The 26,262-nt window shown below is 40.4% G+C and overlaps 1 long non-coding RNA gene across 1 annotated transcript in view; it reads left to right on the top strand.

Annotated features, from left to right (window-relative positions):
- The window catches only part of LOC307223483, a 261,583-nt gene that overhangs the window by 57,577 nt on the left and 177,744 nt on the right, over positions 1-26,262 (top strand). The window contains exon 2 of the long non-coding RNA XR_013842107.1: positions 19,447-19,561. This is a non-coding gene — a long non-coding RNA (uncharacterized lncRNA). The remainder of the gene's footprint in view (positions 1-19,446; positions 19,562-26,262) is intronic.

Below are 26,262 nucleotides of genomic sequence, written 5' to 3'. Positions count from 1 at the left end.
TGAGTGAGGCTGAGAGACTTCAGAGAAATGTGACTAGCTCAAGGTCACCCAGCAGCTGCATGTGGAGGAGCGGGGAAGCAAACCCGGTTCACCAGATTATTATGAGTCCACTGCTCTTAACCACTACACCACACAACTAGGGGAAACTAGGGAAAGCTGAGTGTAGTCAGATATGCACTCTAGACTTTAAGAAGGCCGATTTCAAAAAGCTTAAGGAAGTTCTGGGTGAAGTCCTATGATCAGAAATACAGTACACAAAGAGAAGGGAGTCCAAGATGGATGGGAGTTGAAATAATGAAGAGTATGGAAACCAAGCGTTCTGGGGTATTCTTGAGGGAATTGGGTATGTTTAAAGAGGAGACTGAGAGGAGCTATGATAGCCATCTTCAGGGCTGTCACATGGAAGATGGAGTTTGTTTTCTCCTCTTGAGGGCAGGACCCAAACCAATGGCTTCACGTTACAACTACCATAAACATCAGGAATAACTTTCTGACAATAAGAACAGTTATACAGTGGAACAAACTCCTATGATAGGTGATGGACTCTTTCCTTGGAGGTTTCTAAGCAGAGGTTGGATGGTTGGATCATACATCTTTCATGTATGATCTAGTTGAGATTCCTACATTGCTGGGGGTAGGACAATAAAACACTCAAGGTCCCTTCCAGCTCTACAATTCTGTGATTCTATGAGAGTTCTACCCAATGACAACTTCACTTTTGGTATAGCAATATTAAATAATTTCTTAGATAATAATAATAAGATTCCAAATATTGCAATATTTTACATGCTATGAGTGATATGCTTCTTTCTGACATTAGATTCCTGTTGTTTTTATTTAGAACTTAATTATGAAAAGCATTGCCCGCTAATAGGGTATAAATGGTTGGAAAGTGTGGGAAGTGGGCTAATTAATACCTAGAAGCATTCTGCCTAGGAAGACATGTACTATTGTGTGTATACATTTTCATCTAACTTTGCTGATGATCCATCTGGAGTGTATATCATTTAGTAATTGCTCTGCATGCAGTGAATTTAGAGTAAACCGCATAAAGAATAAAACCTTGTGCATAAATGAAGACATATGTTTTTGAAACCCCCCTGCTGCTTAGACTGTCTGGCTTTAGAAGCTTATGTACTTGCTTTGTTAAAGAATAATGTAATTGCATTTTTGAAAATATGATATATATATTTAAAAGAAAAGAACAAAAAACCCATTCATACCCCAAATTCTCTTTTATATTTATTGGAACTGTTAGAAGCAACTGTCACTCTTTGCTATTTCACAAACATGAATGGCATGTTTCACTTTCCCATTAATTTCAATAGGGGCTGTTATGCCTACTGGCGTGGTTGCTCGAGAGCGAACAGGCAAGATCCCCACTGGTCTTTTCAAAGGCATTATTATTGGTGCAAAAACATTTACAGTGCAGAATGTCTCAATTCCATGTCTTGCTCAGTCACTAGCAGAATCTGAGAGTGAGCAGTCCTTAAACTTTCCCCAGCAGAGTAGTCTCTTGACCCCCATCTGATGCCTCCCCTCTCTGCGCGTAAACCTACTGCGCAGAGAGGGCGTGGCTAAAGGGGGACCTGCCCCCCGCTTTGCTCATGCACGGTGTCTTGGCTCTCTCTTGCATCCTCTGAGCCCTGCATCCCTTCCCCACTAGAGGCGGGGCTTCCCTCCTCTGCGGAGGAAGTGCTGCTTCTCATGATCTTTGGAGACTCCCTGTAACCCAGCCAGTGGCGTAGCATGGGGGTGCAGGGGGGGCCGGCCGCACCGGGCGCAACATCTGGGGGGCGCTTGCACTCGCAGCTCTCTGCCCCTACCTGGCTCACTCACTCTCCACGGGTTAGGGGGCGCAAATTACTTGCCTTGCCCCGGGTGCTGACAACCCACGCTACGCCACTGAACCCAGCTGCTCTTCCACCTCTCACCTCTGAGCTGATGGCAGTTCCCTGACAGGAGCCAATCAGACTTCAGGTACCAGAGCGTTACACTAACCATGTCTTCTCAGAACTAAGTCTGGCTGAGTTCAATGAGGCTTACTCCCAGGTGAGTGGAATTAGGATTGCAGCCTTGGAAAATTGAATAGGATGAGGCGGCACAGCAGCACAACTGACCCCATAATTGTTGAAGAATAAATGGATTATAACATGCTTCAGGTTAATAATAATAATAATAATAATAATAATAATAGATATTTCAAACAGCTACTGAGACCCACAAAGCATTAAAATTGGCAGCGCTCATTATCTATACTGAAAATGGTCCAATGACACAGGAAAAGGGATAATACACAGCAGCTTCTCCCAGAAGCTTCTGCATAATATGCCAAACAGTACAAACTAAAGATTGTTTGGCTAAGTCTTATGCAAATTAATTGACAATCACCCTTGATCATAAGGGATAAATGACAATGAAGCATCCAAATGTAGCACACACAACACTAAAGTCTGATAATTACATAATAACACTTCTGAGATAAAGGAACATAGTTTGGGAATAAAAATTAAACCTGAAAGAAAGGATGTCACAAACACCATTAAGAATCTATGCAGCCCTTATGGCAACAGAATGGCTGACAAATGGCAACATGCATGTTAAAGAGCTTGAATCAATTAACGTCCATTAATCTAATTCAGTGTGAAGGACATCGCAGCAAGAACATCTTATATGACAATCAGCGGACAGTATTCCTTTCCCCCACAAGGAATTCATATCTGCAGTAACAGAGGCGTTTAAAACAATGAAATTTCCAACTGGATAAAAATTCAATGAAGAACAAAGATTAAAATAAACCCCTATGAACTTTACTTTAAGTGCAGAAAGGATAAAAATTACTCATGTTGAGCAAGTACAGTAAGAACACACTGAAATATGCAGAAGAATCTGGGGGAACAGCATTGCCTGATAAACAAAAGCAGCTGTTGAGATCAGAACTTTAAACGTTCTCTAACTAAAAATAGTTCTTTACTGGCATTTAGAGCTGACCTCTATGTTTTTTGCTTAGCAGATTTATTGGTCATCATATCTGTAAAGAGTTGCTTTCTGACATTAGCATGGCATCCTATTATGTTTGACATTTGTGGTGACCCAATTCCTTTAACAACCTGGCTGCAGGTATGAGGTGAACACGATTTGTACATTGTGATAGGTTGTGTGGAAATGATAGGGACAGTTGTTTTGAAGGCAGGGCTGGATGGAATGGTTGCATATTCTGTGGGTTAGCTTTGTCTTGTGCTGAGATCATTTTGAATTCACTTGGAGAATATCTAATGGCAGAAACAGTGCATGCACCGTCTATTCTCACTGCAGTCTTCAACAGGGCTGGCCCCGGACATTTTGCCACTTGAGGCAAAGCAAGCGATAAGTTGCAGTCTCTTCTTCTCCAGCTATGTACCGTGATAGTTCAACAGTTAAAAAATGGTGCAATTCATATAAAAATGAATCTATCTTACAAATTTGATAGAAAAAAATGAAGGTGGGCATTGTAATTTATTTTGTTCATATATTGTAGTGGCACTTTTGTTCTTTTTGTGAGTTTCTCTCATTCTGTTTTTGTGAGAATATTAAAGTCTTCAGCGAAGAGGAGGCCATTTAAAAAAAATCAAAGAGAAACAGTCTGTGTACTGAAAGAGACAATCTGTGTTTATTCCTTCTAAAGTAAATCACAACGCAGTGGGCGAAATAAAACAGGTGCTCAATGCCTAATTGCCCAAGTGAAAACCATATATCATCTGTGCATAACTCCCACTAGAAAGCTGAAGATTCCTCCCTTTTATTATATTCAATGAGTTGTTAACTTTTTATCCTTTTTATTCTTTATACAAAAATGCTGGGGGTGGGTGGGGTTTGAACAAAGCTTCACATGACTACAAATGATATACCGATTGGCAAATCTCTTTTAGTTTGTGGGAAATAAATTTGCAGCCTGTTCATGTTTACTTGGTAATAAATCCAATTTAGTTTAATATGACTTCCCCCTAAGTAAATGTGCAAAGTGCTGAAGCCTTTCTTTGCAAACTTCAAGCTGCAGAAACTTCTCCATGCTTCCCCAAAGCAAAATGAATGAATAGTCAACTAACCTTCAAACAATTTTAAGCCCAAATGAATGAGAAGAGTGTAACCACACTGCAGAGAGAAGTGTGTAATTTACAAACTAGAATGATAGTTTCTCCCCAGTCCGGCAGCAAAAGGAAAATGCATCCATTATGCATGCTCTGATGTGCACAGACCTTGATGCAAACAACTTCTCCATGAATATCAGGACCTATTTTACACATGCAATGGTGTCATATATGGAACACTGTTACCAGATGTTAATGGGAACCTCTTTCGTTGCTCAGATATCCCTGTGGGCATTACACCCGCAGGAAACTTGGATTGAAAGCCCTGTAACACCAGGAGGTGAAAATCCAAGGATACTTATATGGAACTACTGGGAGGTATTCAACTAACTTTTTTTGTGATGCTGAAAGTGTGGCTGTTTATGGCATGAAGGTTGTCATAAAACAGATTTGCCTGATACACTGCCAGCAGAGTGAACACAGTATGAGGCAAAAGTGAGTGCAATCACCCTTAGTCTGATTGACCAGCAACACAAGAGTGTTCTAGGCAGATTACTTTATTGCTCGTCATTAAGCATATTGGTCGCTATTTACAGAGACAGTCCTTAATGGCTGTGGATTCCCATTGCGGTAGATTTGCTTGCATCCTCTCCACAGTCAAAATGAAAGTTCTCTCAGTTGCTCACATAGTGCAATGTGCATGTACATGATTTTACTGACTTACCGTATCTTGCTGCTGTGTGAACAATCCCACTCCACAGCCAGAGTTCCATCCTACATGCAAAAACTCACAGAGACAGTTTTCTGACAACGAATGACCAATGTTCCCAACAGTAAGGGGAGTTCCCTCATCTCCTTCCCCTCTCTCCTCACATGCCCCATGCCATCCCCAAATCTGCTCCAGATGGTTGAGGGAAAACCCAGAGCATACTTGGTGGGGGATGGGGGAAGAGATGAAGAGAATGCTCTGTCACTCAAACATTCACTTTAGCACTATGTTGACTACAACCCATGTGCTTGAAATAATTGGAATATAGAGCACAATCTTTCTGTATGGAGAAAATCACAATATGGGGCCAATATTGTGCCTTGTTTCTTTCCTCTCGGCACCAGAGCATTGAAGTCTACATATGAAGTAACTCAACAGTTCAAAAGGAAAGGCTGGGTAAAGTTAATAACTCTGGTACCCTGCTTTCATGAATGCAGCAGTAGGCAGAATGGCAGGAATGGGAAACCTGTGACCCTTCTGATATTACTGGAGTACATCCTCTATCATCCTTGACCGTTGGTCATGCAAATTGTGGCTGACCCATCCATATGCAGGCATTCTATCCTCAAAAGAGGAATGTTCATGCTCATAGTTCACTTTATTGACAGGGTGTGTCTGCTTTGAAGTAGTTTCTAGAGAGTAAAAGCTTACAATGAAAAAGCTTTTGTAAAGTTAGCTATGTTTCAAATGCAGTTTCGGATATTTTTTTTAAATTTCTAATTATACACTGTGTTTTGATCACCACCCTCCAGCAAGTGCTATATCTTAAAAATAGAAATGTAACACTAAACAGTGAGTTTTGTTTTGCTGTAAAATATTGAGGTTAGTTCTTAATTTCATGTATCATTTTTATCAAATGTGCAAGCAGCAAGAGTGAAAATTAGCCCTTCTTTTGCTATTTAGGTATCTGGAAGCTGTTAAACTTTTCTGTAGAGGAATAATTATTAACAACAGACAAAATCTTTTGACTATGTAGAATTGGTTTAAAATGCTTATAATGAGAACAAATAAAAATAAAAAGTAATCACATTTATTTTTATTTTAACATAATACAGTTAATCTGGGAGACTTGTTATAATTATATTTGAAACATAATATTTCAATGGAATTCTTATGTGTTTCAGGATACCCTCTTAACTGGACTGAGCACCACTGAAATAAACTGAACCCACTTCTGAATAGGATTGTGCCATAAGCTGCTATCTACCAAAAATCTTCATGCTACAACAAAGAATAAAAATAGTTCATGTATAGGGGGAGAAAAGCACACATTATTATTATTTCAATTTTTTACCAGCACTTCACCATAATGACCCTGGTTAATACTGTAATTCAAAATACAATATTAAAAACATTTTTTAAAGTACAATCAGGAGAATAGGATGGGTCCTAAAATGCTGCTTATATCAGATGTTCTCATAATGTCAAATCAGGCTTGAAATTTCAAGTATTTGATTCATTCAAGTTTTTCTCACAGTATGACTACCTTACAAACACCTAGAATTGACAGACCAAGATCAAGCAAAAGGGCTCACCATCAGTCAACAAAGCATATCTATTATATTCTATATGCAACAATTTTACAACCCACTTGTGTTTTTATACCCCCTCACCCCCCCAAACCCCTCTTAAGCTCTAATGTGAATTGGGGAGGCTGTGATGGTACTTGGTCATAGTAGGAATGCTACAACAATAACATTTATTGCATTAGTCCTTATACCATAGCACAGAGTAAGCTAACATTTAAACCAGATGGCATATGGCCTCAACCCCTGAGTGCTATTCTGATACCACCTTTCACATCTTTTGCACCCATCTTTTACCCCTCTTCAGTTTTCAAATTGTACCTTAAGGCTCAGTTTTGCTTCTTGGACAAAACAATGAAGGCAGAGAAAAGGAAAAGCACTGTTGCCATCTATTCACTTCTGTGTCTTTCCAGTATATAAGAACTTATTGACACTAGGGAGCAGGTATTACAGTGGTTATGAATTATCTGTGTTCACAGCGTGGGATAACACTTCCTCGTTTGCTTTAACACTGCTATGGCATCATTGGCAGAATGCCCCATGTTCAATCACTGACCTTTCCAGTTAGGTCTGGGAATATCCCCTATTTGAAACCTTAGAGAGTTGATGCCTATCAGTGAGTGTAGGCAACCCGGAGCCAGACTGATCAGTTTTCTCTGGACAGGTTCTTATGTTCTTTTCCCTGTTACTGCTGGAACTGGGGAGTGAGTTGTGAGGATAGTAAGTTATTGTCTGGCTCTGATCACAATCCAAGATGGGAAAGAGCTATCAGAAGACTGATAGTTTACATCACAATACTAGGATATTTTATGAGCACACCAAGTTCATAATACAAATCAAGACATTATGAAGTTTGGTGACAGACTGATGAAAGTGCATTCATGTTTGCTTCTACTTTCTGCCTGCCTACATCTGCCACCTTCACATAAAAGTGCTAATCCTGCAATATACAAAAGGATAAACCCCACCCAACTCAAAGATCAATACCAAATAGCAAGAGAGAGAATCAAATTCAGATGAAACTCACTACTCGTGTTGAATTTACTCTTTTAAAAAGGCACTTTTTAAAAAGAAAGAAAATAGATTTAGTTACATTATAACAATAAACCCCCCAGTAAGAATGATCAAGCACAAGCAAATGTAGCAGCAGCAGCAAAGGAGCAAAACAGTAGAAATTCATTGAATGTCCCCCTTTATCCACCATAATGCATAATACTATGGGCCTATCTTAACTCAGAAGCTTCTCCAAGGTTTTCGTCATCCCTACCTTGAGATTTCAAATATAAATCCTGCAACCTTTTACATGCACAGCGTGTACTCTCTATCAGTAAGCTACAGAACTCCCCCCCCCAATGTAAAAAGTGGCCCATTATCAAATTAAAAAGTGGTTTCTCATTCTGAGGAACCTGTGTTCTATTCTGCATTCTTTAGCAACTTGCATGCCTTCTGTATATCTTGGGATTTGATTGAATTGCACAGAGTTCTGGCTTTTGAGGTAGTGCAGCACTATTTGGGACCAGCCCTGTTGACTATAAGTGTCTTTTATTTGATTCAACATTCCTTAACTGAAAAATAAATATTTCTAAAGTTTGCAATGCAATCCTAGTTCTGGGCTATGTCACCTACACAAAAGAATTTTCTTCACATTGTTTGAGAGCTATTGAATTATTTGCTCACTCTTTTAGACATGCTGCCAGAGCTGCCAATATTTTCCCACTATTCTTTGTGAATGTGAATTGCTGTAGTATATTTTCCTTTCCTTTCCTTTCTTCCTCTTATTCTGAAAAGGACAGTTGGTGGTCAAATATAGACATGGCTTTAGCAGCCTGCAAGTAACATTAGTCTGAGGTCTTTCTCAGAAATGTGTGATGCCTCCAGATCAAAAATTAAGGGGATGAACTCCTTATTTTGTGAAAGTTAATAGACTTTTCTGTGACTTTCCCAACAGACGAAGACAGCTTTACACATTTGAAGGGCAATTAGAAAAAAAGCTCAAAATTTCAATACTTTCAGCTCACCTCTTCAAGCCTAGCATTAGAAATGCAAATCCCAGCTGTCTAAAGTGTTCAAAGGGCTTGAGCAGGAGGGGGGGGAGGGTGTTTTTGTATTATCAAATAAATAAAAAAGGGTTTATATTCTAGAGCAATATTAAATCTTTGTGAGATGAATGCAAATCTGTACAAAGGCAGCTGAGATCTTAAACCACGGCTACATTCAGGGTTAAGTCCTTGGCAGGAACTGGGATTTGTGTTTGGGGGAAATGAGATAGAAAAATGGCCCTGAATCCTTCATTTAAAGATCTCTGAGTGTTCCTTCAGATGAAATTTTGGGATATTATGCAGCACTGACATATCCATACAGAACTTTCACATGTAAAATTTCACATTTACATATACAGTTGATATTGGATTCCATTCTTTATTTGACACTCAGTAACATAGGCCAGGGCAATAATTGCATGCAGAAGGTCCTAGATTGAATCCCTGGTGTCTACAGGCAAGACTGGAATGGATGAGACTCCTGTCTGAAATCCTGGAGAGTCCATGCCAGCCAGTGAACTAGACGGATTAATGGTCTGGTCTGGTCTAAGTCTGCTTCCTTTGTTCCTAATGCCTTTGTGTGCATCAAAACATGCAATTTCTCTATGTATGCCAAACCCTGGAATGAAATAATACTTTCTTCTGAATATATTACATCTTCTGTTAGGTATATTTCCTGTCTTATTGTGATTTTTTTACTCAACAATTCTTATATTTGCAATTTGAAATCAGACACCTTTGTCATGTTTTTACATGCTGAGGATTAGAAAAAAGTTCAAGGAATATAAAGCTAATTGCCCAAACTTCAACATTCCTTTTATATTTTAGTCTACCTTGCCTTCCCCCTTTCACGCAGATAAAAATGCTGGCCTGGATTGACTCAATGTATCACTTACATTCTTTTTTTTATGGTTAGCTTGTCACTGTAGATTTGTGCTGTATCACTCACTGACACAATGTAAAATAAAGTTAGGAATGAAGTAATAAGATTTGGGAACTGTCAGCCCCACTCAGACTTTCAACATTTTCATTGGCAGATGAATCAGAACATTGTTCATTTTATCCCCTTAGAACAGAACAGACAAAAAAGTTAGGAAAATGTATGACATTTCAAGCATATAGTCTCAACTAGGGAGAGTTCTGTAAAACCAGAAGTGCAGAAAATATCATGGAGAAAACGTGTAGTTCCTCCCTCTACCTCAGGGCAAGTCTGTCTTAGAGAAATGCAGAATCCACACTGAAATCTTAGAGAAATGCAGAATTCACTACCTGCCACCTGTGTTCAGTCTGGGTGTCACATGGGGTCACATGATATGCTAATCTTTATTTTAATTTTGCCCTGTGGCAGCTAGAGGGCAGTAGCAATTCAAATCAAACTGTACACAAATGTTCTTCAAACTATAGACATCTAGCCAGGCTAACAATAATGTCTGTTCTGATGTCAGCTTTAATTAACTTAAGATTCTTGGCTAAAGCACCTCCCCACAAGCTCCAGTTAATAGCCCTTTCTGAAAGCAAGTCGTGTTCCTGCCCAGCTTCCAGTCTAGGATTTATAAACCTTGCTTAGAGTATAAGCGGTTCTCAGAGTGGTCACATTAGCTCATTTGAGACAGAAAAAGAGCCAACCATTTCCCAAGATATCTGTCCAGATATTGAAACGTAGCTTCCAACCAGACTGTATGCCCAGAAGGTAAAGTAACAGGAATTGCAATGTTGTTGTGACTTACATCCAATATGCCTTCCAGAATTTGTGAGCTTTTCTCAATATCTTTTTTAATTCAGAGAGAGAGAATAAGAGCTTTATAAAAAGATGCTATACATCCAAGATAGGGGATCTCAAGATCCATTGAGTATTAATTTGAATTTCCAGTAACTGCAGCTGAATAATTCTACATCTACATTCCAATCCAGCTAATTCATGTTCTTGGAGCACACCTGTCCAAAGAAACTGTACTTCAACAAAACAGAATACAGTGGAGCTCTTTTGCCCCCCATTTAGCTCACACAGAAAAGAAATAATAAGAGAGAGAGAGAGAGAGAGAGAGGGAAGAAAAACTGTTGGCATGTAAGTAGGTTAGCCATTAGATTCATTTGACAGATACACATATTTGCTGAGGCCACATTTTGGTATTGTCAGCATCATTCATACTATTGAAGGTCCTAATATAGATGTTCCTAGTGCTGGTTTGCCAGACTATTAAAAACATGGTACAAGCTGCAGATGAATTCCATAAAAAAAAAAATGCAGCTAGGCATTTATATTTTGCGTATCCAGTATCTCTGTGTGTGAATTTGATAAGGGAAAGAATTAAAGCACATTGTAGCTCCACTGGCTTTAAATGTTTTTGTGAGCATTCATGTGAATAACATACAAGTCATGCCTCTCAAGCACATTGCCCCAGCATGTATCTCGCACCTATTTTCCCCTCCTTTCCCCTTCCCATAACTGTCCCTTATGTCAACTACATTGTGTCACTCCTTGAGGCCTGAATAACATGAGAAACTGCATTACATCGTTCAATCTAGGTCCATATTGCTCATAATGGCTAAGAGTGGTTTTCAGGGTTTCAGATGTTCCTAGTGCCACTTAGAGATGCCAGGGATTGAATTGGGGACATTATTGTTGTTTACTGGAACTCCATCACTTTGATTACAAATAAATAGGCATTAGGGTGTGTACATGTGCACACGTGTTATGTAGATGTCTCAAAGAGCAGGGTATAGATAGCAATGGTAAGACTGTGCACAAGTCCCCCAGAGCCAATCTGGGACCCAACCCAGCACTTTGGATCTGATGCAGGATGCTTCACATTCAACCTGACCTGGATCTGAGCCCTGGAGCAAATTGGGAGCTGCCCCATCTGGGAAATGTGAAGTATAAATCAATATATAATAATTATAATGATAACCAGAGATTTAAACATTAGTCTGTGTCCCCTTCTCCTTATTCTCCCCCTTCCCCAACACATGTTTAATGAGGGCTGATATGAACCTGACTCGGGCCAATTTGGTTCAGAATCTAGGCTTTGGACAGATGGTTGTACAGCCCTAAGAAGTAGCCACTGGGAAAGCAAATCGCCTCCCTTTATGTACCCCACTGTATAACACTTACCCTCACCTGGCTGATCCACCTGCAGAGCTGTTCCAGATAATGGGAACTGATTGTGTATATTTGACAGGCTCCCCTTTCAGACCTTCCTCCAAATGTGGGTTGCATGAGGAAGAGACTGGCATAGATCCATATGAGAGGCAGCCTCAGAATAAGCAAGCAATGGGTGAGGGAACCCACCCAGCCAGTCCACCAGCCCTTGCTGTTGGGAACAGGTGGACAAGTGCGAGGCCGGGCAGGCAGGCAGGCAGGTGCAGTGCTGGCCTTTCTTGTGCTTGCTGTGTGCAATGCCCACCTGGGAGCTGAGTGCCTGGTGCCAAAGGGAGTCTTTCTGCCATGCAGGCCCAGCAGCGCCTGCTGCTGCCACTGCTGCCTCCCTTTGGCCAGTCTCCAGCAGGCTTCTAAGGCTGGGGGCATCCTCTTTCTAGGCCCCTGGGGGGCAGCTCGAGGAGGCATCTCTCTTTGATGTGGGGGGAATCTCAGAGACCAGCGGTGGTGGCAGCTGCTGCTCAGAGGACTCCGAAGGAGAAAAGAGAGGAAAGGAGGCTGAGGGAACACTCCACAAGGGAGGGTGTTCGAAAAGGGGTGAGGGGCTGCTGGCTCTGCAGGTAAGGGGTGACATAACTGGACTTCTGAGGCTCAGAGCACATTTCCCCATAGGAGAGCCGCAGAAAGAATGTAGCTGGTCAAAGGAGCCATTGACTGAAAGAGGTTGAAAACCTTTGGGTTAAGGTGTCTCTATATTTTGAAGGCCATGGGACCAGAAATGATCAAAGAGTCCATGGTTGCTTGTTTATTTGCTGGCTTGCTTCTTTAGAGTGAAACTGCCAGATGGGCCTTGATGGATGAAGACAGTTGGGAGTGGTTTGCTTATTAACTGGCACTTTATACATTACACCTGTGTTCCATAGTCTGCATTGGTTGCCAATTGATTTTGGAGTGAGCATAAAGGACTTCATTTTGACCTGACATCACTCATGCAGCTTAGTTCCTGGCAAGTTTGCAGGAAACCTCTCATCTTGTTATCCAATGCTAGCTACCTTGTCCAAAAAGGTTTACATGCATTCCTGTCCTTCCAGTTTAAATTAGAGACTCAAGCAGGATATTTTTATTGATGGAATCTTATTCATGAAAAAGCATTTTGTCCTTCAGAAAAAGCACACCCTCTAACAAATGATTTTGCCACATCCAGCAGAGCACTTAAAATATATTTTAAGCATGAAAATGCATCTCCAAATCTAATTACATTGCTGAGAATAATGAGGTAATATTAAAACATGGAAGTCCATGTGTTAATATTACTTAAGTTATTTATTTCCTGATAAACAGTAACAATAATCCATTGTTCCATGTCTTGAACTGGAGAGCTCTGGAATGTAAGAGAAACATAGAAGCAAGTGAAATTCCTGAATTCCGTTTATCCATATTTTGGCAAACAATTTTTTGCTCCCACACTCACAAATATGATTCATGAGGCAAAACATGGAGTGGGGAAGTACAACAACTTGGAGGAACTGCAACCCAATTAGACAAATTCATGAACTGTGAGCAGTTGATGATTTGGGGTACATTCGGATGTGGGGATTATTGTGTTAGTTTTCCATGTTATAATGCTCTCCCAGTTTCTAACATTCCTTTGAAGCTACATTCTTTGTTGCATTATGGAACAGTGGCTTTTTGATCGATATACTGTTGTGTCACACCAAATTTCATTCACACCAGTGGGCATGGTGTGACATAACAGTGGATATCATTAGTCATGTTGCCACCCTTCATACAGACGTGCTTCTGTTCTCCCATGATTCATCTTTGAAAACGCTGGGAAAGAAGCATCATTCCAGAAACCTGAGGATGTGATGCAGCCAAAGGCTGTGGATTCCAAGGTAAGGATGGGGAGGAAATGATTCCCTCTTTGCTAGGTGCCACAGAGCAAGCCGACAGTAAATCACACTGTTGAAAGTTGGAGTTAACTCTTTATTAGCAAAACACAATCTTCACAAACTTGGCTGAGTATCAGACCTAATGAGCACAGCAGCTGATCCCTGGTACTCGTAGGTATTACCCCAAGAATCAATTGCTGAGATTAAAAGTCCTTGTCTCCCCACAGCTACCTCCCACACCCTCCTCCACAGGGCTTTCCCCTAGCAATTGGAGACTGCACACGCGTGCAGCCTGTCTCTGTTCTGCCCATTTCAGCCCTCTCCTGGTTCTGGAAGACAGGGGGAAGGGGAGCTTATCACAGAGCAGGAGGGGAAGACTCCCATAACTCTTCACCAGCCTGACTCATCTCTGGCTCTTAGCCTCACAATCCCCTCACTCACCTGCTTCTGCTTCTGCCTCTGATTCTTGACTTCTCTCTACCACAGACTCTACCCAGCTCATCAGCCCCTGCTAACTCTTCAGCTTCTAAAAACTCCTCTTCGCCGTCTTTTCCCTCTGCTCCCTCAGACCACTCATTGTTGTCCCGCCACAACTCCCTGGGCTCTGAGACATCTTCCTTGGTGGTTCCCCAGCTGATTCCATTCCTCTGCATCCAGCCAGTCCATGACACTAGGTGAACCTTAGGTTTGAACCCAACACATGCACCCAGACCCTACTGTCTAGCACTCACCCAAATTTTGCATAATAACCCTTAAAGAGCAGCCCCAGATTATCCCCAGGCCAGCTGCATGATTGAGAAAATATATAGATATATTTCTCCTCACTTTCCTTACCTGCCCAGACTCACAACCCCAATGGGCAACCAAACCACAACATTTCCAGATGCTACAATAATTCAAGGAGCAGATGAAAAATGAGGCAACATAAAATCAATCAGTCACAGCTCCCCCTCCCCCCACAACCCCATCCCTTAGGGTGCAATAATGACGTTATCTTTGCAGAAGTGGAGGTGGAAGGGTAACTGTGCCTCCACTATATAAGAGGGAATAATGCCTACAGTTTATTTCCATTGTTAGCATAAATTGTTATCTGAACTCTGGCTTTCTGAACTTGCTTTTAAACCTCTGGGCTGCTGGGCAAATGAATCAATATTGTGCTGTAAAAATTATTATCATCAACCAGAAGTATTTATAAATGTAAATATGTAAGAAAAGTAATAGATGTCAGAAAAATTATAAAGTCTTTGGGAATAAAAGAGAGTGATCACAGTCCAGTGCTGTATCGTTAAACCTCTACATTTCTTTTCTTCCCATTTTATGGTTGATCATTTTCTTGTATTCATTTCTGGCATATTTATCTTCACATTTTCTCTTCTTCTTATGCACCAAACACCAGTCATGAATTCAGACATATGATTTCACATTGCAGTAATTAGATTGCAATCTACATTTTTCTTCCATATTTCTCATCTGTATTTCTTTAAAACAGCATGACATAATCTCCATCTATTAAAAAACCCTCAAGCCCTCCCTTTGCACAGTACCCTAATCTAGAAATTATTGTGTAAAGATAATTGGGAAAATTATTAAAAGGTCAGACATTTATTGGTCCAATCTGTTAACTTGCTAAATACAAGTACAGCAGCCTGAGAAACTCACTTTCCGTTTACTACATACAAATGATCTTCTTATTATATAACACTTAGACATATTTCCTCACATTCTGATTTCTAGCATTTGGTTAAATGACCATATTATATAATGAAGCATAGATAAGACACTGGTATAGGAGACAACCAAGATAGGCTTTATATCCTAATTTGCTCATTTATGTGTTGTTATATGCCTACCTCTCTGTCTCTGAGTCACTTCTATTACACAGAAGATGGATATTTGTATGAAACAAAATGGAGAACTTTGGGATATGTTTTCAAGATTTCACAGAACTTTTTTTGGGTAGTCGTGTGTGTGTGTGTGTGTGTGTGTGATGAACAGAACTGTTTTTTTAACTTATCACTTAGAAATGTGTAGAGTAGGCCTGCAATTTACTCTGGGGTTACATTCCAGGGGTCCACACACAAAGGCAAAATTATGCAACCAGCCCTGCCACCCAAGGTCTTGTGAGATCTTAGATGGCTCCACAAGATACCACTGGAGCCTACCAGTGACCTTGTCCCAGAGCCCTGTAAGCAAGGCACAGGGGTTTAAAAGCTGTTTCTATACAGGAATATCCTTCGGACACCCCATGATATCTCATGGTATCTCATGGTAAGCAAGTATCTACTGTCTCCTATCTATATCTATCTATCTATCTATCTATCTATCTATCTATCTATCTATCTATCTATCTATCTATCATCTATCTATCTATCTATCTATCTATCATCTATCTATCATCTATCTATCTATCTATCTATCATCTATCTATCTATCTATCTATCTATCTATCTATCTATCTATCATCTATCTATCTATCATCTATCTATCTATCTATCATCTATCTATCTATATCTATCTATCATCTATCTATCTATCTATCTATCTATCTATCTATCTATTTGCGATCTGCCTAAAGCTGTGAATGCAAAAGAAAAATAAGTGTGAGTTGCAGACCTACTGTATTGTTGCACACTACCCCAATCTCATAGTGGTGTGAAATTCCAGGGATTCCAGACACTTACCTGGGTTAGGAATGAGGCACAGTGGAGACGGTGGTGTCTTTATGATATATGCTTTATATACACAACCTTGAATTCAAAGAGAAATCAAGCATGACTCAGGCTCTTACTCCAGCCTGCTGCTTTTCCTGCAGCTCACATCATTGCCCAAGTCTCTAAACTCTGGCTTTATCTGTTGAGGGAGGGAACCTCACCATTTGCCATCTTGCACCTAGCCCCTTAATCACCCATCACCTCACTAGGAAGCTAACTTGGCTTGATTAGCTTTAAATGCTTGCTGGATCTAGGGAACAAAGGGGCTGGTGTAGAGTTTAACACCCCAAACTCATAACAGTATGTGTAAGCTGTGTGGTTAATGTGGATAGCACCCAAGATCATAATTAATTCTACTGTGCCCACTCTGAATTCCACCCCTGCAGCTCTTTGTCAAAATGGTTTCTAAAACACTGGAAGTCTTTTGCTGCTGCTTCTCACTGCCCAAGTCTGCACTCAAGAGCTTTAAAATATTGACACTTCTTAAAGTAAATATCTGATTAAGCTGTATGGGTTGCATAGACACATGTTTTGCTTAAAACAGGATGGCAAATCCTAAATTAGAGTCTAGAGGAGAACAGTCCCAACATCTGTTTTGGTTTTCCCAAATCTAAACCAGGGCATTTTGAGGAGACTGATGTCACTGTGGTGTGTGGGTGTGGGTGTTCACTGGGGCTGAGAAGGTATTTCCACACACTTCACATGTTTAAAAAATTCCATGTGATGCCCACAGCAGATGGCTGCCATATTCCAGAGCAGCTCAAGTGACCAATTGCTTTAGAGAGGCTTTTTACCTTTGATGAAGTTAAAAAGAATAATAAAAAAATTATATCCCTCAGGCTACTTCACATTGATGTAAAGGTATTTACATCTTAAAATGTGTCCAAGCTGGGACCCTGATCTTTGAAGGGGAGTTCAACTCCATCCAATACATGTTTAATGTATCCCTTTGTCACCTGATGAATCACCCCTACCAGCAACATTTCCACCATTTCTAGATAGATTTTTCTACATGATTCTTGTACTTTACCAGTTCTGAATGGCGGCAATTGTGTAAAGTTTATTGTCCATCAAGTGACCATTTTCACTTCTTGGCCCTTGTAAATTTCTAAAGAAGACATTCCCTCTTTGTTCCTTAGCTTCACAGAATATTGTTTTTGCCCGTAAATTTTATGGAACCCTCTGAGTCACACTGAGAGAATCTGAGCAGGACTCATTCAACTTTAATAAGTTTCACAGAAGCCTACTCATTGGCTGTGATTTCTTTTTTCCAACTTTGTCCCAATGTGCTCTCTGTAGTTGTGTGTGTTTGTGTTTCATCTAGAGATGTAAATATGAATATGTGTATTCCGATTTGGGGAAAATGCATTTTGACATTTTTTGTTGTGAAAGCTTTCCTTTACTTAGCTTAAAAGAAGTGCACCTATTTGCCTCTTAGGGTACACTGTAGGATATGTGTTATTCCTAAATGCTACCCATGGGTGGCCAGTTTTTAAGCATGCATATACAGGTAATGGTCCTATGGTGTTGAACAATGCTGCAAAGTATTTGCAACCACAGACACTGCTAAAAAAAGACTCATCAGCCTCCTCAAAAGCTGTAGAATATACAACAATAATAATTGTGTGAACAGAGAAATCAAAGATCCCCTGCTTTAAATCAGCACATAAAATGGGGGTGGGGGGAATCAAGAGCTAGCCAAATCGGTTGAAGTATTTATCACCAGAAGAGCAGAGGGAGCCTGCAGGATTACTGATGATCACCTCAGGCTTGGCAGAGCAGCAGGAAATTTCTCCCAGTTTTCTACCCAGCAGGAAAACTAAATTTCATACGTTGGCAACCACTGCGTTCAACTCAAAGCTAATTGTTCCATGACAAAATAGCTGCAAGTATGAAACAGGAGGCAACAAAAACCATTCAGCACTAGTGAAATATTATCAGAATGTCACATGCTGGCAAGAATAATAATTTCTGTCACTTTCCCTGAATTTTAAGAAATAGCCTCACAATTTGAAAACACTCACAGAAGTTACAGCAAAATAATAATAATAAAAAAATCTACCCCCTTCCCTGAAATTGCCTGTTTAGTCATATTCAGATTTATACTTTGGCTAAGTGCTTAGGCATCTTCTGCCACAATAAAAGTGGCACTTGGTGTCTCTGCACTAAGGTTTTATGAAATGTACAAATTTGGTTGTGATTTGGTGAAAAAGCTCCCAGGCAAGGAAGATATTGGCTTTTTCCAGATTACTGCCTTAGAGCAGGGGTCGGCAAGATTTACCTCGCCCGGGCCGGTTCACTCCAGCAGAGATCCCTCCGTGGGCTGGATCACTTGCGGCGTGAGCATGAGCAGCCGTGATTTCCAGCATCTGTGTCTGTGCAGACATGATTTCCAGCACCATGGAAGCGAGTTCCCGTGCCATGCCACACCCGTTTAGCACAGCGGGCGGGGACTCGCTGAGCGGGGGGGACTCGCTGAGTGGGCGGCTCGGTTTGGGGGCGGCTCGTGGACCGGTTAAACGACCCCCGTAGGCCGCTTGTGGCCCATGGGCCTTAGGTTGCCTACCCCTGCCTTAGAGCATAGTCATGTCCCAGGTCCACAAAGCTTTGGATAGCAACTCATTTCCACTCAATGTATATTGTGTGCATGCATTCAAATGTGTTGTCCCTGTACCATATAAATGAAGAATAAGCTCAAAATGGCTGGTCAAAGACTCAACGTGGAACCACCTCTCATAAGGCAGTGCTTTGGATGGGTCCCCTTTCAGTTTACTGAACAGAAATCTATTAGCCACAGTACATTCTGGGCAACTTTCTGGGACCTGCATGCCAGTGGTGTAATGTTATTTACCTGTGTACAGTAGCATAGTTTCTTTACACACTTCTCTATCCTCCATGCAGGAAAGCAAGAGGCGTTGTTGAAAAGATACATTCCAGCCAGGCAAAAACATTACAGGAGGGTGAAAAGCAGGGCTGGTGAAGGATGTGGAGGGGTGTGGCATATGAGACCCAAGGACATTATGCATTACTACTCTCTGCAGGCCTCATCAGTGATAGCGTTTTGTTCTACCATTAACTCAACCTTAAAGTGAGTTTCTGTGTAAACATCAGGAGACAATACAGTTAGTAGTCTGTCCCTTTCTCCCAAATGCTCTGGAATACACTATATAAAATGACAGTCACCAGAGGGGACTTCCAGCCTTTGAGAGGGCTCCCAGTTAAAGTATCCCCAGCCCAAAATGAACGGTGAATGGTGTGATGACAATGAGGCCTATTCATTACGTTGACTGTTTTGTTAAAAGAAAAACTGAACTAAATTTGCTCCTGTTTTTTCATTCATTTCAGATTAAATGGCCATTTCTGCTAGCTGGCTTTCATGTGAGTCAGCAGGTAGAGGTTCCTTTCTGCCCCCAGTTTATCTGCCGTGCTGCTGACAAAGTATGAAAATGAGCAAAAATAGGTAAGAGGTTGCCTTTTACTGTTATAAGTGCATGTATGCATTTGACTTACTAAGAAACCCTTACCATTCACACTAATGAGAGTTTGCATACATCCGTGTCCATAGAAATTGGTGCCATGGCATACCCTTTACAGTGTTACATCTCTTAATTATTTTCTGTTGAAATAAATTCAATATGGCTTGGTCTCTCACCTCTAATTGGGCCATGGTTCTGATATATTTTCCACAGAAAACATTCTAAAACATTGCACTGCAATCAGCTACTAACATCCAAATGCTCTGTTTCGGTGACCTTTGATGCTGGGATAGGAATTTATGGCATAATTAGTCAGATAGGTATTTACTTATTTGACAGTAATGTCAAGATTTGAGCTCTGTGGTTATTGTGTGCTTTAAAAGGTTTAAAAATATATTTCTCCAGATAACTGTGCTACAGTTCTATGGATTTCATTATAATGGAATTGGTACCCCCTCCCTCCCATTTCAATTAAATATGGGATTCAGTTAAAAAGTTCACTTTTCTGGCAATTACTTTGTTGACGGTTGAGATTGCTAATCATGTTTACCTTCAGTCACTTAAAGGTAATAAAAGGTTGCCTAGGATCTATAGCCTTTTAGTGGAAATTCACACCTGAATCTGAGTCTGAAGAATCTGAGTCATAAAAAGCATGCTTGCTATTTTCAAATGCAGGAGCTTGGCATTATACATTATGCAGTACATATCTAGGCATGTATACCAAAAGAAAATTCCACTCAGCTCAGTGCTTTTCCCAAATTAGTGTGCCTAGGATTCTAGCCTTAGGCTGTAATCTTTACCACACCTGGGTGTAAACCCCATTAAACATGGTAGGACTTACTTCTGAGTAAACATGCACAGGATCATACTGCATAGATCATTTGCCTATGGCGATAAAAGCCGGACACAAGCAGCTAGCTCCACGTTGCCAGCTGTAGCTGCTCAAATTTAATATGCATGTCCAATAGTGGCAATTGTGGAATATGGTTTAGGAAACAAAGTACAACTAAGTATTGGGATCTGATATATTTGCTGCGATATTCTTATAAAACAACCTTGGGTTTAATTCAAGACAGCTGGCATGCATGGAGAGGCATGCTGCCTCAGTGTCTCTTCCTGCTTGAAATTCTGTGTTCCCCATTCACTATAAAAGGGTATCTAAAAATGACCATCACAATTTGTACTTTTGGCCAAATTGGATTAAATTTATGGGCACAGGAGTCCTTCCAGAGTAGGTTACAACAAAGGTTCAGAGTCTTTATGTGGGAGGAAAAAAGGATTCACTTTCCTCCATAACCCCCAAGGAAGGTGGGGAGCAGGGGTTTGCCTCTAGCTCTTTCTTACCTTAAAATAATTAAGAGGTGGCCAAGTGGTGTATTCTTGCAGAAACATTTTTAGAATTTTGCATCTTCATCCTGGCCTTTTCATTCTGGACTCTTTGTCTTCCAATAGGCTTTTCATGTCTAAAATGTTGCCTACAGAGTTCTAAAGAGCTCCTTTTGCTTTGCTTTGTTTAAGCATAGCAACATAGAATTTTTTAAACATGTAAATGAAGCTTTTAACTTTTAAAAATATCCTCTGCTACTCTGATTTAAAAACTTTTCAGACAATATTTTAGATGGCCTTATTTCTTGCAAAGCCCATGGACTTAAAGAAACAGAGAACTATAGAGCTATACATCACAGAAAAGGACAAAAATGGCAGGGGTCCTGAACCCTCATGGGAAGACAGCTGAAACACACTGATTCCCTCATTATTTGGCCAAAACACAATACCCCCTACCAGTAGACGCCATGGACACTATGTTCCACAATCTAAGAGCCACCACAGTTTGTATGAAGTTTGAATTGTAGTCTGAGATGTAGAAAATATATGATAGAATTCTACAGAATAATCTGCCTCTGAATCAAACTAGTGTAGTTTTCAGTAGAACTTTTGAGTCTCCTGTAAGTTTTTGCAAATTATTTGGTTTCATGGCCTTTAAACCTGGGTTAGTCAAAATGGTATTTCTTGCCACTAATGCTTTCAGATATAAGTTTGGTTGAGGTTTTTTTATATATAGGTTTTATGGTGCCTATTATTTCATAATAAAGAAATTCCTATGGGGTATTTGGCTGGCATTCTGCTCATGATTTCCCAGCTTTGCTACAATGCTTGAGTGCACAAGCAGCAAGCAGAGAACCGCTGTTACATTATATGGGATATTTCTTGTTACTGGATTGAGCAAGCACAAGCAAATGCAAAACACTTCTAGCTGTGTTTAGGCATATCATGCATTGGCTAAGGGTGCCCATGACAAGCTAATTTATCTGGGGAAAGAGCAAGACACAGTGAAGAATATGTTTCATCTTCTAAGCTGACAAGATGGATGCTTAAAGCATTATGAAAGCAAAGAAATGGGTCACCCTGGAACAAATCTACCTTCACCTTTCTTTTCTAGGCATAGTTATCCTAGACTCCATTTCTGTAGCATCTGCAATATGTGTTTTCATGTAGGGTTTCCAATACAGAGTTGTTGTAGATGTTATTGGCTTCGTACATTGACACACGTCTGTCTTACATAGAGGGGTGGAGGGAGAGAACAATAGTTTTGTATGTTTGAATGAAGCGGGTATTGATGGTGTTTTCTCTCTCCTGAAAAGTATGTACATGGCTATGCCACAATCCTTTTGTCAGATGATCTCCCCCCACTCTTTCTGTCCACAAGCAAAGATAAGTAAACAGGGCTGCAATCAGAAACAACTGGCCTAGTGGTGGAGCACTGCAGTAAAAGCCTCCTGGTGGCAGCATTTCTGCTACATCTTAGGACAGAGAGGGACAAGGTAGTGGTTGCAGCTGTGCAGATGTATCTGCAGAGCCCTTCCACACCCACCTATGTGACAGTGGTGCTGTTACCATGAAGCTACTGCTGTGACTCTACCCCATCAGAGAAGCTGCTCCTAGTCGCAAGCCTATACCCACTCATCTGGGGCTAAGCTCCACTGAACTCAGTGGGATCTACTTTTGAAAAGACAAGTATAGGATTGCACTGTAAATCATAATAACATAGGACCATTGGGCCATCTAGTTCAATATTGTTCACATTGATGAGGATTGAGGGACACTGTCTACATCCCTTCATTGGGAGAACTGCCCATTTTATTTTTATTCTCTGCTTCCTGTTCCTGAACCAGTTGCTGATCCTAACAAATCAGTGCTTGGTTAAGGAAGAAGAAGCCAAGAGTAGAAATAAAAGGACAGTTCACCCAATTAAGGGATATAGAAAGTGGAGTCCCCAAGGATCAGTATGGAGGTCTGTACTTTTCAACTTGTTCATCAATAATCAAGACTTGGGGTCAGCAGTGATTTAATTGCTGGTGATATCAAATTGTTGAGGGTGGTTAAAACAAAAAATTTAAAATGATTGTTGGGAGCTCCAGCAACTAGATGATTCACTCACTCTTGAATATTCACATGACTGAATTTGCTTCATCCATGCAGAGATTCAAGAGGTAATAGAGTCGGGGCCCAAAGGCATTGCTGTTTTTTGAGCATATGAAAAGCTAGAAGCTGGTCTTGAGACTTTCTATAGGCAAATAAACCATTGGGGCTCATTTTCTCATGGCTGCTAGCCTTGCTTTTAAGGAGCTGGGACCATGACAGTTTTTATTGGATAAGTTACAATTCAAAAACACAGCAGGAATAGATGTTGTAATTCACCCATGATTTGTAAGCACCTGATGTATTATATTAATCAGTCACATCTATGTAAATGTGTGTACACAAAGATTTAGTGCCACCTCTTACAATGTAGTATAGAATTTAATTTTTAATTTTTTTGCTTGTTTAATATAAATGGAAATAAGAAAGTCTTGACATTAACAGTAGCTTAGAAAATCTATTTTCAGAGAAAGCTTTGATTTGCAATACTGTGTAAATCACTCATTGTTCTTTGAAAGCTATTTCTTCAGCATGAGAGGGTAATATTAAATGGTGATGGAAACTAGAATATAATCATCTCGGCCATTGAGTTATCTCAGATTTTCCAGATGATGCTAATTTCCTAGCAAAGAGGCTACAGGAATGCAAACAAGGCTAGAAGCTACGCAGAGCAATATCCGCCGTTTTACCCTTTAGAAGAGAGATTAGAGAAAAGTGCAAATAAAAGGAAAATCAACTTTAGTATATTAACAAAATGCCTGTCATTATGATGGGTGAAAGGGCCAGAAGATCACAGGGAGCTCATGGACTGTTATCAGCTCTGACACTAATCCTATTTGAGCATTCAGCAACAAACTGCAAGCAAGGAGAGTGAAGAATGAAGTTGCACTCACTTGCCCTTGTCCTGTGCCTCTGTCCGATACTGCCTATGGGATGAGGACCTGTCTGGAACAGGACAGCATCCTGAAATATACATAATGTGTCCTCATCAGCTGTAAATCTGGACACTCATGGTTCTAATACATAGGGACAGCCGCCATGCACTCAGCAGGCTATTCCTGTTAACTCATGGACAGCCTTATGGAGAGGCTAGCATAGGTTCCAGAAGTGGGGGTAAGTCTTGCAAGTATAGCCCCTTCCCCTTCCTCATGTGAGTATCATTGTAGAACAGGGCAACTGTCACCACTGTGGAAAAATTGATGAGGGAATGCCTTGTCAGAGGCAGTAGACCAGGCTTCCTCAAACTCAGCCCTCCAGATGTTTTTGGCCTACAACTCCCATGATCCCTAGCTAGCAGGACCAGTGGTCAGGGATGATGGGAATTGAGTCTCAAAACATCTGGAGAGCCAAGTTTCAGGAAGCCTGCAGTAGACCTCTGAATACTAGTTGCTATGAAACACTGGTGGGGAGAGTGCTGTTGCTATCACATCCTGCTTGAGGGCTAGATAGGCATCTGGTGGGCCACTGAGAGAACAGGATGCTGAACTAGATGGGCCTTTGGCCTGATCCAGCAGAGTGGTAACATTGATGTGGGCACTGATGGAAGATGGCACTCTTTAGAGATTGACTGTTTCCATTCCAAGTTGTTTTCAAACATGCCTATCCCTTCTGGTTTATGCATCAATCTGTTGTTCTTTTTTAAAAAAAGAATCCACATAAATATTGCATTTAGATAATATTAAATAGATATATTTTAAGGTATTTTCCCTCAAAACATAAATTACTAATTTATTTAGCCAGTGGATGGGCCAGATTAGTCTCTTTTTTGCCACAATGTTCTTCTTAGGAGCAACCATCCTGTAGCACTTGGTCCCCTGGCTAATGGCAGAGGCTAAAGTGTTTGGTCCTTCAGCTCCACAGTCACAGGACAACTGTCAGTTGAAACCAAGTGATCTCCCTGATAGGGCAGAAGGCTCATTGCAACCCTCCTTTTCTGACTGATGGACAATGACAGGACAGGTTGATCTCCCTCTTGCCATGATTTTATCCTTGGAAGGTAGGGGAAGCAGCATGCTTGCTGTTATGTACTGAAGTTTTCACCCTGCGCCAGCAGGGGAATACTGTAGATAGTTATGCAAATGAAGGATCGAAAGTGACGTTCAGTGATTGGATAGTTTGTATGCAAATGAAGGATCGAAAGTGACATTCAGTGATTGGATAGTTTTAGAAAATGGCAACAGTTACATTGTTCTGGAGCTCTATATAAGCAGGCTGACTGAGCTCCTCAGTCAGTTCTGTTCCAGCTTACAAATAAAGAGCTGCTTTGGAAGAATCGCTGTGTTGTCCAATATGTTTGCCCACAACTTAACACTTGCAATAAATTTCTCCTAATATAATGCATTTTTATATCTTTATCTCCACTAATATATTCATTTTAACACACATTTTTACTTAATATCTGCATTTGGGGAAACATTGATTGGAGAACTACACTGCAAAGCCAGATTAGTGCAAATGTTCATGGATGTCTGTTTCAGTTTTTGTATTGTTTTGGAAAGTGTGAATTTTATACATTTGGTTTTGAATGTGAAATGAACTGAATTTCTCACCATCCCTAGAAGGCGTTCCAAGAAGTGCAGAGAGCCTTGCATTGATTGAGTAGCATGGAGCTTATTCGAATGTTTAAATGCCAAGGAAAGAAAGGGGGAGAACTCTCAACCACCCCAAATGAAGTAAATATCTTTTTCCCACCCAGAAATGATTTTTGGAAGATTTTAATTTGTCCCCACCTACCCAAAGAATGGTTGATAAATTATCATCATCATTATTATTTTTAAAAAAGTTTTTTTTTTTTTTGCACTGCTCTAATTATTACAGTATATGCAATAAATATGGTGGAAGCCAAGTTTCCAATCCATCTATTTTCTGTAAATGGTACAATTTGTTCCCTGCATGACAGACATGATGTTGCACACAGCTCTTCCTACACAGAAATTATCTTGATGTAGGGTGGGGGGAAATGACATGAATGATCCTCTCTCATAATGTATGCCCTGGAGATCAGTGGAATATGATTCTACTGCGCCTCTAACTCAATGTCCACAAGATATATTGCATCTATTCATTTCATTGTATTGCTTAAGAACCACATTTTGAAGAGTTCAAGGGCCACAAGATGGTTCCTGAGCTGTGAGCTGGTCATTACTTTTGCTATATCGTTTGTTCTCTGCATAATATATATTTCACTTACTTTAATTCTTTTACTACACAAATCTTTTTCTCGTGGCATAAAACATGAACTTGTTTCTTGACATACTTTCTGAAA

The sequence above is a fragment of the Podarcis cretensis genome (genome assembly GCF_951804945.1).
Source record: "Podarcis cretensis genome assembly, chromosome: 9".
Classification (NCBI taxonomy): Eukaryota; Metazoa; Chordata; class Lepidosauria; order Squamata; family Lacertidae; genus Podarcis; species Podarcis cretensis.
The sequence above is the reverse complement of the archived record's forward strand: the minus strand, read 5'-3'. Positions and strand labels throughout refer to the sequence as shown.